The following is a 16,430-nucleotide window of genomic DNA, read 5'->3' as shown; positions in this document are numbered from 1 at the left end:
TTTTCATTAGCCTCAGCTTTGCCTGGTCATTGGTATCCAAGATATCTCTGACTTGAGATGGTGACTCTCATTTGGTGGCAGTGCAGGCTGCATGGGGATGGGACGTGGCATCCGCAAAGCTCCCCTCGCTTCAGCAGGCCCGCTGCTGCGGCTCGGGGGCTGGGAGGAGGGACGGAGAGGGCCAGGCTGGGAAGGCAGGAGTGGTGTGGAGAAGGGCTGCCCTGGGTCAGCGCAGAGAGGATTCTGCCTGGGGCGACGGGCACCAGGCAGATGTCTAGACACTGTACTGAGGTCACAGAACTGGAAGGGTTTGCGAACAGACCTGGGGAGGGGAGGCAAGCATGCCTGAGTTCCTGCACAGCTGGGTGGAGGCTCCCAATGCAATTCCAACAGAGGAGTCACTTGAGGAGAAGACTGGTAATGCCCCATGATGCTGGTGGTGCAGACACAGCTGTTGTGTGTCCAGAGAATGACCTTTCAACTCTCCATTCCTTTCAAAGTAATGATTCTCCTGGGGGAGCGGGCCTTTCCCAGGTAACTCTGGGGAAATCCTGTCGTGGTGAGCTGATAAATCCACAGGTCTTCATTTGTGATTCTCACATGGTTGTTTTGTGTTAATAATTCCTCACATAGAATCAGTTAAATAACATGTTTTTCCCAACTGCTTTTTTGTTATTTTGCAGCCTAATGCCCCTACTCCCATATTTATAAAAAGATGAGAGAGGAAACAGATCAACATTTATAATTTGCTGCAAACACAGTGGCTTCTATCAAGATGCCGGCAGAAGAGGATAAAGTGCGGAGAGGGAGGGGCCGCCCCAGGGAAAACTCGCTGCCTCTCAAAACTCTAGGGGGGAGGGGAGCAATGAACCAGGGCTACACAAAGAAAAAAATATCCTTCTGAACCAGGCGCGGACTGGAGAGATGGCTAGGCAGGGAGAAGAGCATAAACCCAAGGGGCAAACAGCATACAGATGACCTAATTCAGACTCTGAATGCATTCAGCATCCTCAACAGTACAGGAAGGGGGTAGGTCAGACTCTTGGAGTCCTCCATGCCTGAGGTCAAACCCCTGCTCTGTCACTTAAAAGATCTCTGGAATGTGACCCTCTCTCACCCTCAGTTTCCTCATCTGTGAAATGGAGACAACAGTGCCTACCACCCAGAGGCAGATTTGATGGCAGGTGCACCAGGCACGTGCCTTTGACCCCAACTTCTGAAGGGCCCCACAAAACCCCAACTTTACACTTTTTTCTAATGACACCAAGTTTGGTTTCATATGTGCAATTTTAACATTAATAGTGCATAATATTTTTTATTTATTTAAAAATATCATTGACATGTATTTTTATTTTCCCTGTGTCTCTCTTTCTTTTAAGGGGCCCAATATTTTCTTCTGTGCCTGGGGCCTCAACCAACCTTAATCTGCCTCTGCTACCACCCAAGGCTTGTGCATTTGAATAAGATAATGAGGTGCTGGCACCAAGAGAGTGTCTGTTCTAAACACCAGTCAGAGGGGCCGGTCCCGTTCTCTGGGGTCAATCGTGTGCTGGGTATTAATCATGGTAAGAGGAGAAAATCCTACTTAGTGTCTCTCTATATTTCCATTGTTCAGCAGTTTAAAGATCAACCTCGCTTCTAAGAGAAATGCAAATTAAACTACCCTGAAATAGCGTGGTTCACCCATCAGACTGGCTAACATCCTAAAGTTTAATAACACAGGGATGCTGGAGCTATAAGGGACCAGGTGCTTCCACACTGCAGACTCAGACGTAAATCGGTGAAATCACTAGGTGGGTAATTGGCATTTTGTCAAAATTACAAATGCAAGAACTCCTAGTTTATGTGTAATGTTAGCCATTAAAGGTTTTTTCCCTAATGTCAAAAGATTAAGAATGTCATCAATATGGGCCATTTAATTAAATTATGTTGCATCCATCTAGTAGAATCCTTTATAGCTGAGTAAAGGTCATTATTTTGGTATTGATAGGAGTCCTTCTAGATATATTTAAAGTTAAGAAAAAAAGCAATGGTGCAGATCAATGTCTGTAATATGCTACATTTTGTGTACTAGAAAAGAGGTGAGTATTTATTCACACTTTCTTTTTTGTGTGTGTGACAGAGAGAGAAAGTCAGAGAGAGGGACAGATAGGGATAGACAGACAGGAAGGGAGAGAGATGAGAAGCATCAGTTCTTTGTTGAAGCTCCTTAGTTGTTCACTGACTGCTTTCTCATATGTGCCTTTATGGGGTGGGTGGCAAGGGGCCTACAGCAGAGCGAGTGACCCCTTGCTAAAACCAGCGACCTTGGGCTCAAACCAGCAAACTTGGGCTTCAAGCCAGCAACCTTTGGGCTCAATCCAGTGACCATGGGATCATGTCTATGACCCCACACTCAAGCCAGTGACCCTGCAATCAAGCTGGTGAGCCTGTGCTCAAGCCAGCGATCTTGGGGTTTCAAACCTAGGTCCTCCGCGTCCCAGTCCGATACTCTATTGCGCCACTTCCTGGTCAGGCTAACACTTTCTTGTATAGCTATAGACAAAGTCCGGAAGGTGCATAAGAAACTAAAACAGGATAAACCCGTATGATGGGTTATAACTGGCCCAGCGGGGGACAGAGTCTTCTCCCTGCCTGTTTATTTATACCTTGTTATTTCTTTAAGGTATAAAGCTGTGGGACTGTGTTCACCAATCAAAAATTAATCAATAACAATTTAAAAAATCAAATTTCTAGAACCTACTCGTGCGTTCTGTGGTCAGTCTTATGGGCTTAAACCTAGCCCTGTTAGAGCCAGTATGGCCTGCGCTCTGTTTATTAAAAGATATTTTTCATGGAGTTGCTTCCCTGTGTCCCAAACCTCGCTCGCTTGGGGGGAACTTAAGCAGGCACGGCCCCTGCGGAGGCAGGGCAGTTCCCAGGTGGGAACAGAACAGCAGAGGCACAGCCTAGTTTCTGACCCCCCCCCCCCTTCTAACTGCTTGACTCTGACCGTCTTTGGACGGAGTGCTTTCTTTGCCTAGGCCTCGGTTTACCATTCCATAAACGAAGGATGTTACTCTAGAATTTGTTGCTTTTGGTTATTAACCCTTTGAGGAGTTTGAACATTCATGTACGTCCTTGTGCCTCCTGACCATCCAGAGTATGATCAATTTATTTTAAAAATGTGTAAGGCAACATTTAAAAAAGGCAAATGGATGTTCTTCTTCTTATTTCCATAAATTGGTTATCAAACAAACATGATTTTAAGTTAATAAAATTGTAACTGGGACTAATTTCATTTTTTGAAAAAAAACAAAAACCCTCACTCCTGGGGGTCAGCGAGAATGAAAAAAAAAAAACTCACTACGGAAAAGGTTAACTTTTAAAACAAATATCAAATAACAAATGGCCTTTTCCACTTCATCTCTCACTCCTTTCAATTTCCTGACCAAACATTTAATAAGTACTTACTTAATATGTGCCTGATATGGTGCCATGTGCTTCAGGAATACAGATTTCAAAGACCCTGCCAGCAAAGAGCTCATGATTAGGAGAAACAGAAACATAGAAGGCAATTATAACACAAAGGGAAAGTCCTATGATGACTACATCCTACCAATGAAGCTCTCAGAGATACTGGTCCACACACCCAGAGGAGCATGGCATCACTTGGATGACTGCAGTCTCCGTGAGTAATAAACCAGATGCCTTTCCCCCAGACCAAGCGTTCCTGCTGCCCTCAAACAAGAACATCTCTGACTCTGTCATCCCTACTCCGTCTCCTTTCTTGCCCACTTGTTACCCTTTGTCAAGATCTTCCTCACTTCCTGCCTAAAATTGTCCTGGAACCTCATAACTGATCATTTAGTGCTCCCGTTTCTTCTTAATCCTGTCTCTCCTATATTTGCTTGCTAGGCAAATATTCCTAAAATATTTTATTCCATTTACTCTTCTGAACAGTCTCTGAACATGAAAACAGGAAATGAGAAAAGTGAATGGTGGGCTGTTGCTATTCAGCACTTGGCTAATCAGAGCTCTGTACTGTGTTTGACCTCCAAAGATCCTCCACATGGTACTAACTGATGAATGGTACCCCTGAGGTATTCTGAGACCCTGGGTACCTCCTTAACATCAAAGAAAAATAATTGATCTTAATTTAGTGATATGCATTATTGTATTTTGGTTGTATTGTCTAAGTCAGTGATGGGCAATCTTTTGAGCTTGGTGTGTCAAAATTCACCAAAAAACCGGGCATAACTCAGGTGGTGTGTCACATCGAGAAAAAAACCATAATTTCACGATATTTATAGTTTAAGTAACAAAAATGTATAATTGTAATATATAACTGTATTTAATAAACCAAAAACTAATTATTTAACTTACCTGCTTAGTGACTTCTTTGTTCATCTGTCAGTCGGTTTCTTTTGTTGGTCCTGATATTATTTAACTTGTGTGAGGTGCTGTGAACTAAGATAAGTGAGGGAGAGGGGGAATTCTTTAACTAACCTGCCTATTAGTGACTGTTTTGTTGCTGAATTTCATTGGCTAAATCTTCAATTGAAGGTTGCTGTTTTGTACACTTTAAGCCCAAGCAAGCGCTACTAACTTCATCTGTCAATCTGTTTCTTTTGTTGGTTTTGATATTATTTAAAGCTGAGATTAAGGTCTCATAAAAGTACATAGAGGGGAAAATTGTGAGTAAAGCCATTGCTATATTTTTCAGGGTGCTAAAAGTGTCTGGTAATTGGTTCCAGGCACTCCAAATTTCTAGTTCGTAGTGGCACTCCTCTTGATTCTCCAAGCGGCACCTTTCCAAATTCTCAAGCTTTGACCTCAAGTCGACAAATACCTGAGCCCAGATGCTGTCTTGAAATTCTGCAAGTTGCATCTTATGTAAATTAAGATGGCTGCTGCTATTTCTAATGGCGGGAAACGGCACCCATAGAGCACAGGCCCTCGCCTCTCCCAGCCTCCCCCTCACTTATCTCAGTAATGATGGTCAATTAGAAATCCACGACACCCCAGAACAGTAGATTGGATGATGGTTGCTGTGGTTATGTGGTTGCTGGTAATGGCAATCACAGGGCCCTTAGAGATGCGTCCCCCGAGGCATTCCGCTGCTCCCTGCTCCACCGGCCGGAAGTGAGGTCAAAGATCCCCTAACAGCCTAACTGGAAGTCCCAGAACTAGATGCTCTGTGCCAGAGTTCTGTTGTTTTGGCCTACAGACCTCCAGCACAGAGTGTCTACACTACAGCAAATGTTTTATCCTCGGCTACTGCACCTCGCCATGCAGGAGCCGAGGATGAAATGTCCTTCTCCGTATGCGGCCCCATACTTCTTTGGTATGTGTCCACATGTCATCGAAATGGCTACACGTGTCAGTGCTGACACACATGTCATAGGTTCGCCATCACAGGTCTAAGTGCTAACTCTTCATTAACCATTGTATTTGATGAACAAGGAAACCCCGCCCTGTGACTTTGAAAGCACAGTTTTGTACTATCTCACTAATATTTTTGTCCCAACAACAGTTTTTAGATTGTGGATTTGTATATCTTGTCAATGGAGAAACCAAATTAGTACTGATTTAAAAAATCATTTTGTTAATGGTTTCCTTTGCTGTGTAAAAACTTTTTAGTTTGATGTAGTTCCATTTGTTGATTTTTTTTTTGTTCACCTCACCGGAGGTGATACATCAGAAAATACATTTTTACAAGAAATGTCTGAGATTTTACCACCTATGTTTTCTTCCAAGATTTTTATGGTTTCAAGTCTAACGTTTAAGTCTTGAATCCATTTTGAGTTTTTTGGGGTTATTTTTGGCAGGGATGGAGTCAGAGAGAGGGACAGATAGGGACAGACAGACAGGAAGGGAGAGAGATAAGAAACATCAATTCTTCATTGCGACATCTTAGTTGTTCATTGATTAATTTCTCTTATGTGCCTTGACCGGGGGAGATACAGCAGACCAAGTGACCCCTTGCTCGAGCCAGCAACCTTGGGCTCAAGTTGGTGAGCCTTGCTCAAACCAGATGAACCTGCGCTCAAGCTGGCAACCTCGGGGTCTCAAACCTGGGTCCTTAGCATCCCAGTCCAACGCTCTATCCACTGCGCCACTGCCTGGTCAGGCATTGTTTTATTCTTGTGTGTGGTTTAAGAAGTGGTCTAGTTTTATGTTTTTCCACACATCTGTCCAATTTTCCCAATACCATTTATTGAATAGACTATCTTTACCTCATTGTATGTTTTTGCTTCCTTTGTCAAATGTTAATGAGGTGTGAACAACCCTCTGAATGGGAGAACATATTTGCTGATACATCTGATAAGGGCTTAATATCCAAAATTTACAAAAAGCTTATAAAACTCAACACTAAAACAAACAAACAATCCAATTAAAAAGTGGGCAGAAGACCTAAATAGGTACTTCTCCAAAGAGGACATACAGGTGGCCAATAGACATATGAAAAGATGCTCAATGTCACTAGTCATCAGAGAAATGTCAATTAAAACCACAATGAGATATCATACCACACCTGTCAGAATGGCTGTCATCAATAAATCAACAAACCACAAGTGTTGGTGAGGGTGCGGAGGAAAGGGAACCCTTGTGCATTGCTGGTGGGAATGCAGATTGGCACAGCCACTGTAGAAAGCAGTATGGAGTTCCCTCAGAAAATTAAAAATGGAACTGCCTTATGACCCTGTGGTTCCACTTCTGTAAATACATCCAAAGAAACCTGAAACACTAATTCAAAAGAATATACGTACCCCCCTATGTTCACTGCAGCCTTATTTACAATAGCCAGAATTTGAAAACAGCCCAAGTGCCCATCAGTAGATGAGTGGATAAAAAAAAAAACTGTGGTGAATTTACACAATGGAAAACTATTCAGTTGTAAGAAAGAAATAAATTTTACCTTTCCGATAGAATGTATGGACCTGAAAAGTATTACGTTAAGTGAAATAAGCCAGTCAGAGAAAGACAAGTATCATATGAATTCACTTATATATGGAATCTAATGAATAAAATAAGCAAACAAAATAGAAACAGACTCATAGATACAGAGATCAGTCTGACAGCTTTCAGAGGTGATAGGGTTTGGGGGCTGGGTATAAAAAGTGAAGGGATTAAGCAAAGCAAAGAAAAAACACTCACAGACAGACAACAATATAGGGATTATAAGAGGGAAAAGTTGGAGGGGAGGTAAAAGAGGGTAAAGAGGGGATAAAAAATGATGGAAGGAGACTTGACTTGGGGTGGTGAACATGCAATACAGGGAACAGATGATATAGTATAGAATTGTACACCTCACACCTATATAATTTTATTAACCAGTGTCACCCTAATAAGTTTAATAAAAGTTTTTAAAAATCAGGATTTATTATAATAACTTACATATAATTTCTATTTTGTTACCACCCCCTCACAAAGAAACAGACCCAACAATAGATAAAAAACAATCATAAATAATCATCAATAGCAAATCTGCACAGACTGAAATCAATATCATTATAATCATTTCCTCAGGAGAGAATGCAGAACAGTTGCTTAGCAGATTACACAATGGGTATTTTGGGGTTCTAAATGTGCCTCAGTGAAAGTGCAAATATTTATCTTTCTTATTCTCAGTGTAATATATCATCAATAAACATTTCCCTCCAATGTGCAAGCTACCTTTGGTATCACTCACCAGACTTTAATTCATTTGCAAATCCCTTCCCTCTGTCTGGGAATGATGGGCTTCCAACCTGACTATTAGAGTCCAAAGGTGATTAAAGATATTTTTTCCTCTGATATTTTGGACAGTGACCTACTTACCTCTGTGTCCTGGTAGGCGCTCAACACTTAATCAACATAGAGAAAAAATACCACCACCACCACCAGATGTTTCAACCAGAAAGCTCAGGGAAACACAGAACACAGAGAACAGGGAGGACTTCAGCTCTGCCTTCCTTTACCAGAGTCCCCCTTGGTGGGAGTAGGGTGGGTATAGAAATGCCCATACGAAGCCGCACTCGAAGGAGCAAGGCTACTTTCAATGCCAAAATTATAAATGATTGTTTATAAAGCATTCCAGATTCTATATGTTATCCCCTTTATCCCCATTATTGAAGTCAAATCTTGTTAATTGTCCCTTGGTCTTCCAAAGCCAGAGATTCTGACATTGGTGCTGTGGTTCACTCTGGCCCACGGGGTCCTGGGTGGGCAGAGCCTGTGGACGTTTTACCCCAACAGAGCTGTGGGGTCTGGAGAGAGCTCCCTCCCTGTGGCTTCACAGCCTCTCCCTGCTGAAGGGGGTTGGTGAAGGAGTCCTGTCTGGCAGAGAAAGTGCTCTTGCTTCTTATTTACATACACTTTCTCTTTCTGGTCAAGCACCAGAGCCCCAGTGACAAGTCAGAGTGGTTGTCACCACCACTGCCAACCACCACAGCCCGAGGGATCACCGGTTTCAGCTGGGCAGTGTCAATACCTATTTTAAAGAGGAAGAAACAGCCTTAGAGAGTTATGGGCCCAGGGCCACTCCACATGCAAGGGACCAGGCTGAGGCTAGGCTAGACACTGGCTTTGCTGCTAGCACACCAGCTCCAGGCTCCTGACTCCAGCCCCATGGCTCACAGGACCTACACTTAATCAGGACACCTCTACAGCACTGCAGTGACACCATGCGGGCAGCGGGACGGAGGCCCCATGTCCAGCCCCACTGCCTCCTGAGAACAACCCTTTCCCTCAGCTCACTTCCACGCCAGGCCTGCTTCCTGGCTGGCATGTGCCCCAGCTGGTGGTTGGCTTTGCTTTTCTTCTCTCAGGTGGGGTCTTCTCCTCCGCACGTCCCCCGTCTGCCATGCTGAGCACTCACCTGTCTCACTTGACCCTAGGCCTGCACATGCTCCCAAGGTACAGGGATCCACGTCTGGGCTACCCTGACCTGCGGGTCTGGCTGCTCCCTGTCATCCACCTCACTGAGCTCCTGAGTGTCAAGTGTTCAGGGGTCAAGTGTTCCCATAATATCAGTGCTTTAAATTTCATGAGTTTTATTTTAATTCCAACTCAACCCTCATAAACACAGCTAGATCTGGACAGTGGACACCCAGGGTCCAGGCGGCCATCCCCACACACACTCGGTGGATCTAGACAGTGGACACCCAGGGTCCAGGCGGTCATCCCCACACACTCTTGGTGGATCTGGACAGTGGACACCCAGGGACAGGCGGTCATCCCCACACACACTCGGTGGATCTGGACAGCAGACACCCAGGGACCAGGTGGTCATCCACACACCCACTCGGTGGACCTGGACAGTGGACACCCAGGGTCCAGGCGGTCGCCCCCACACACACTCGGTGGATCTGGACAGCAGACACCCAGAGACCAGGCGGTCATCCACACACCCACTCGGTGGACCTGGACAGTAGACACCCAGGGTCCAGGCACACATTCCCATACAATACACACTTCCTCCTGCCCAGTTCCATTCCCCGTGCACCAGAGAAAGAGCCAGTCCATGCTCTTCCACTGCTCAAGTTCTCTACCCTTGTTTTTGAACACTCTTATAAATGTCTCTGATCATATTTACAGTTTTCCATGAGAGTAACCTTCTCCTCCAGCTTACTCAAGACATGGCCAGGTTCGAGTTTCAGCAGGTGATTCAGGGATGTAGCACATTCCGGCAGGAGAATGACTGATTCAGTGGAGGCCACTGAGCAAGGCTCATGTTACTGCCCCAACCAGCATCCTTTGCTTCCACATCTAACACATGGAAGCTCCAGCTAGACAGAGTGGATTCACTTCTATCCACAGCAGGGCCAGCATCTCTCTTGTTTAAAAGTCTTTGCAAATGCTGTTTCCTCTGGCTTAGACGGCCTCCCCTTGCCTGTTGTCTTGCAAACTCCCACAGCCTCTGTGATTTCTCCAAGTTGCTTCTTCTTAGAAGCCCCCCCAATCACACCTCCTAACCCAGGTCCCACAGGAATGGGGACCTGGCATGTTGCCATTGTTTATTCATTGTTCCTACTAGACCTAAATTCCACAAGCCTCACACTGTGCCCGCCTTGCTCACTGCTGTGTGTGCGCATGGTGCCTGACCTACGACAAGCCGCGGAACAAGGATCTGGGGGACCCACGGAGGAAGGACTGCGGGAATGACTGAGTGGTCAAAAGCACACCACCATGGAATTGATGACGATTTCCTCAGTATCGAAGAGAGATCCCATCTCTTGGCATTGCTAAAGAAAGATATATAGAACAGGTTGATGAGTGAAAAGAAAAACTAGCCATAAAAATGCACGGGTGCTACGATCCCGTTCATAGAAAATTACACTTCTCAGAGAAGAGAGACAAGGCACTAGCTGGGGGATGTTTACCAAAATGGTCATTAATATTGGGACAGAGAACCTAGGGAAGATCTTTTTCTTACTCTCTTCTTTAAATTACTTCCATCATGCTTAAATAACTCCTATGAGAATAAGTCAGATATATAATAAATCCTCCTAAATGATGCTACTAATCTTGGAAAGATAAACACATGCGGACATGTGTGTTTTGTCCTGAAGCCTGCAGACAGCTTCGGCCCCTGGCGCCCTGTGGACAGCGGCGCTGATGGAACTCCCGGGGCAACAGGACGCAGCACTGAGACGGAACGTCTGGACAGAAGCAGGGTGTCCACATTCCAGACACACTCGCTTTAATGAAGAGTTTGTTTTCCTCATCACTGCAGGAGATTTCTGCTGGTTTCTAATTAGAGACATGAAGAAAGCAAAAGAAACACAAGAGCTGTGTGTTTCCTATGGTATGGTTTTCCTTTTCATTGTCTGAAAAATATGCAGCCGATCCCAGAGGTGATATCTCAATAGCTGTTGTCTGTGTTTTTAGCTTTTCTCCTACCCTGCCCCTGCCCCCTGCCACCCTTGAGACAAAAATGCCGATAATCCTATCTGTAATCTAATATTAGAAGTGAAGTTTTAAAATCTCTTTGTAACCTACACACTACATTTGGCTGACTTTTGGCATTCTCTCCTTGGTAACAAGGAAGCAAATAAACACTAAATACCTAAATATAAAAATTTACCTTTGTGAGTAATAGCAAGAGGGAAAGCAACCCCGAAAACCTAATTCTGCTTACTAGGGAATGGCTAAATAATCCTACCCCATTATGGAAAACAAAATAAGAATTCAAGAGAGGAGAGCCAGAGGTCTCTTACCACTGTGGGGAAAATCTAAAACACTGCTGAGTGTGGACAATGAACTGCAGCAGGAAACATATTGATAATTTTATTCATAAAACAAGCACACACAGAAACATGGTACTACAGCTCTTCTATAAGAACAAATATATGCAAGCACATAGAAAACTCTGGAAGGACATAAAAAGCTAAAAAGACTGTTGTTACTTTTTGGAAGGACAACAGAATCGTGAGTGAGCACAGGAACTGAAATCAAACTGGAGTTCAGTGTTACTGGAATTGTTTGAATTGTCACAGGAAAATATACTTAAATATTATTTTATAATAAAAATTATTTTTTAAGATTATGTGGCATTTGTAATGGGACTAAGTATTGTCTGGCACAAAGTAAACACCCAACGAACGGCAGCTGCAGTTATTATTTTAAAAAATAAGCAATACTGACTTAATTAACCTTAAAGGTACTTAATAAAATACATCACCAAAAGTTAGTTTATGTCTGTCAAAGATGTGTCAGTAGAGAAATTTCATTTGCCCACTTATTAACTTTTTATTTATTTTTCATTGAATTTATTGGGGTGACATTGGTTAATAAAATGACATTGGTTTCAGGTGTACAATTCTTTTTTTTTTTTTTTTTTTAAATTTTTTTTTTTAAATTTTTTTTTTAATTTTTATTTATTTATTTATTTTTTATTCATTTTAGAGAGGAGAGAGACAGAGATAGAGAGAGAGAGAGAGAGAGAGAGAGAGAAGGGGGGAGGAGCTGGAAGCATCAACTCCCATATGTGCCTTGACCAGGCAAGCCCAGGGTTTCGAACCGGCGACCTCAGCATTTCCAGGTCGACGCTTTATCCACTGCGCCACCACAGGTCAGGCCTCAGGTGTACAATTCTATAACACATCATCTGTATATTATATGGTGTGTTCACCGCCCAAGTCAAGTCTCCTTCCATCACCACTTATCCCCCTGTGCCCTCTTCTACCTCCTCCCACCCCCTTCCCCCCTGGTAATCACCACACGGTTGTCTGTGTCTATGGGTTTTGTTTGTTTTTGCTTAATCCCCTCACCTTCTTCACCCAGCCCCTAACCCCCTTCCTCTCTGACAGCTGTCAGTCTGTTCTCTGTATCCATGAGACCGTTTTTATTCTGTTAGTATGTTTTGTTCATTAGATATCACATATAAGTGATATCATATGGTGCTTGTCTTTCTCTGACTGGTTTATTTCACTTAGCATAATGATCTCCAGGTCCATCCATGCTGTTGCAGAGAGTAAGATTTCCTTCTTATGGCTGAGTAGTGTATTCCATTGTGTAAATGCATGACAGATTTTTTTAAATCTACTCATCTACTGATGGGCACTTGAGTTGCTTCTAAATCTTGTCTATTGTAAATAATGCTGCAATGAAGATAAAAGTGCATATATATTTTTTCAAATTAGTGTCTTGGGCTTCTTTGATATATGACCAGAAGTGGAGTGTCTTGGTCATAAGGCAGTTCCATTTTTAATTTTTTGAGGAACCTCCAAAATGTTTTTCTTAATGTCTATACCAATCTGCATTGCCACTAACAGTGCACAAGGGTTCTCTTTTCTCCGCACCCTCACCAACACTTGTGGTTTGTTGATTTATTGATGATAGCTATTCTGACAGGTGTGAGGTGATATCTCATTGTGGTTTTAATTTGCATTTCTCTGATGATTAATGACCTTGAGCATCTTTTCATGTGTCTATTGGCCATCTGTATATCTTCTTTGGAGAATTGGCTAATCAGGTCCTTTGCCCATTTTTAAACTGGATTATTTTCTGGGGGTTTTTTGGTGTTGAGTTTTTTTTTTGTTTTTTTTTTTATATAATTTTATTTTTTTAATGGGGTGACATCAATAAATCAGGATACATATATTCAAAGATAACAAGTCCAGGTTATCTTGTCGTTCAATTATGTTGCATACCCACCACCCAAAGTCAGATTGTCCTCTGTCACCTTCTATCTTGTTTTCTTTGTGCCCCTCCCCACCCTCTATCCCTCTCCCATTCCCCCCTCCCCCCCCGTAACCACCTCAGTCTTATAAATGTCTCTTAGTTTCACTATTATGTCCCACCTACGTATGGAATAATACAGTTCCTGTTTTTTTCTGATTTACTTATTTCGCTTCGTATCATGTTATCAAGATCCCACCATTTTGCTGTAAATGTTCCGATGTCATCATTTCTTATGGCTGAGTAGTATTCCATAGTGTATATGTGCCACATCTTCTTTATCCAGTCATCTATTGATGGGCTTTTTGGTTGTTTCCATGTCCTGGCCACTGTGAACAATGCTGCAATAAACATGGGGCTGCATGTGTCTTTACGTATCAATGTTTCTGAGTTTTTGGGATATATACCCAGTAGAGGGATTGCTGGGTCATAAGGTAGTTCTATTTTCAGTTTTTTGAGGAACCACCATACTTTCTTCCATAATGGTTGTACTACTTTACATTCCCACCAACAGTGTATGAGGGTTCCTTTTTCTCCACAGCCTCTCCAACATTTGCTGTTACCTGACTTGCTAATAACAGCTAATCGAACAGGTGTGAGGTGGTATCTCATTGCCGTTTTGATTTGCATTTCTCTTATAGCTAAAGAAGATGAGCATCTTTTCATATATCTGTTGGCCATTTGTATTTCTTCCTGGGAGAAGTGTCTATTCATATCCTCTTCCCATTTTTTTATTGGATTGTTTGTTTGTTTGTTGTTGAGTTTTATGAGTTCTTTGTATATTTTGGATATTAGGCCCTTATCTGAGCTGTCTGAAAAAATCATTTCCCATTTAGTTGGCTTTCTGTTTATTTTGTTATCAGTTTCTCTTGCTGAGCAAAAACTTCTTAGTCTGATGTAGTCCCATTCATTAATTTTTGCCTTCACTTCTCTTGCCATTGGAGTCAAATTCATAAAATGCTCTTTAAAACCCAGGTCCCTGAGTTGAGTACCTATGTCTTCTTCTATGTACTTAATTGTTTCAGGTCTTATGTTTAGATCTTTGATCCATTTTGAGTTAATTTTTGTACAGGGGGAGAGACTGTAGTCCAGTTTCATTCTTTTGCATGTGGCTTTCCAGTTTTCCCAGCACCATTTATTGAAGAGGCTTTCTTTTCTCCATTGTGTGTTGTTGGCCCCTTTATCAAAAATTATTTGACTATATATATGTGGTTTTATTTCTGGACTTTCTATTCTGTTCCATTGGTCTGAGTGTCTATTTTTCTGCCAATACCATGCTGTTTTGATTGTCGTGGCCCTATAATAGAGTTGGAAGTCAGGTATTGAAATGCCCCCAGCTTCATTCTTTTTCTTTAGGATTGCTTTGGCTATTCGGTGTTTTTTATAGTTCCATATAAATCTGATGATTTTTTGCTCTATTTCTTTAAAAAATGTCATTGGAAGTTTGATGGGAATTGCATTAAATTTGTATATTGCTTTGGGTAATATAGCCATCTTGATTATATTTATTCTTCCTAGCCAAGAACAAGGTATATTCTTCCATCTCATTATATCTTTTTCGATTTCCCTTAACAATGGTTTATAGTTTTCATTATATAAGTCCTTTACATTCTTTGTTATGTTTATTCCTAAGTATTTTATTTTTTTTGTTGCAATCGTGAAGGGGATTGTTCTTTTGAGTTCCTTCTCAGTTGTTTCATTGTTGGCATATAGAAAGGCTATTGACTTCTGTATGTTAATTTTGTATCCTGCGACCTTACTGTATTGGCTTATTGTTTCTAGTAGTCTTTTTGTGGATTCTTTGGGGTTTTCGATGTATAGTATCATATCATCTGCAAAAAGTGATACCTTTACTTCTTCTTTTCCGATATGGATGCCTTTTATTTCTTTGTCTTGTCTGATTGCTCTGGCTAGAACCTCTAGTACCACATTAAATAAGAGTGGAGAGAGTGGACAACCCTGTCTTGTTCCTGATTTAAGGGGGAAAGCCTTCAGTTTAGTGCCATTTAATATGATGTTAGCTGATGGTTTATCATATATGGCCTTTATCATGTTGAGATATTTTCCTTCTATACCCATTTTGTTGAGAGTCTTAAACATAAAATTGTGTTGTATTTTATCGAAAGCCTTTTCTGCATCTATTGATAAGATCATGTGGTTTTTGTTCTTTGTTTTGTTGATATGGTGTATTACATTAACCGTTTTATGTATGTTGAACCATTCTTGAGATTCTGGGATGAATCCCACTTGATCATGATGTATTATTTTTTTAATATGTTGTTGTATTCAATTTGCTAGTATTTTGTTTAGTATTTTAGCATCTGTATTCATTAGAGATATTGGTCTGTAGTTTTCTTTCTTTGTGCCATCCTTGCCTGGTTTTGGTATGAGGGTTATGTTGGCTTCGTAAAATGTGTTTGGAAGTATTGCTTCTACTTCAATTTTTTGGAAGACTTTGAGTAGAATAGGAACCAAGTCTTCTTTGAATGTTTGATAAAATTCACTGGTATAGCCGTCAGGGCCTGGACTTTTATTTTGGGGGAGGTTTTTAATGGTTTTTTCTATTTCTTCTCTACTGATAGGTCTGTTTTGGCTTTCTGCTTCTTCTTAACTCAGTCTAGGAAGGTTGTATTGTTCTAGGAATTTATCCATTTCTTCTAGGTTGTTGAATTTAGTGGCATAAAGTTTTTCATAGTATTCTACAATAATTCTTTGTATATCTACGGTGTCCGTGGTGATTTCTCCTCTTTCATTTTGGATTTTGTTTATATGAGTTCTTTCTCTTTTTTCCTTGGTAAGTCTTGCCAAGGGTTTGTCAATTTTGTTGATCTTTTCAAAGAACCAGCTCCTTGTTCTATTAATTTTTTCTATAGTTTTTCTGTTCTCTAATTCATTTATTTCTGCTCTGATTTTTATTATCTCCTTTCTTCGGCTGGTTTTGGGTTGTCTTTGTTCTTCTTTTTCTAGTTCCTTAAGGTGGGAAGTTAAGTGGTTCACTTGGGCTCTCTCCTGTTTGTTCATATATGCCTGAAGTGATATGAACTTCCCTCTTATCACTGCTTTTGCTGCATCCCATAGATTCTGATATGTCGTATTGTCATTTTCATTAGTCTGTATATATCTTTTGATCTCTGCACTTATTTCTTCTTTGACCCATTCATTTTTTAAAAGTATGTTGTTTAGTTTCCACATTTTTGTGGGATTTTTTCCTCTTTTTTGCAGTTGAATTCTAGTTTCAAGGCTTTATGATCAGAAAATATACTTGGTACAACTTCAATTTTTCT

The sequence above is a fragment of the Saccopteryx leptura genome, chromosome 6 (assembly GCF_036850995.1).
Source record: "Saccopteryx leptura isolate mSacLep1 chromosome 6, mSacLep1_pri_phased_curated, whole genome shotgun sequence".
Classification (NCBI taxonomy): Eukaryota; Metazoa; Chordata; class Mammalia; order Chiroptera; family Emballonuridae; genus Saccopteryx; species Saccopteryx leptura.
The sequence above is the reverse complement of the archived record's forward strand: the minus strand, read 5'-3'. Positions refer to the sequence as shown.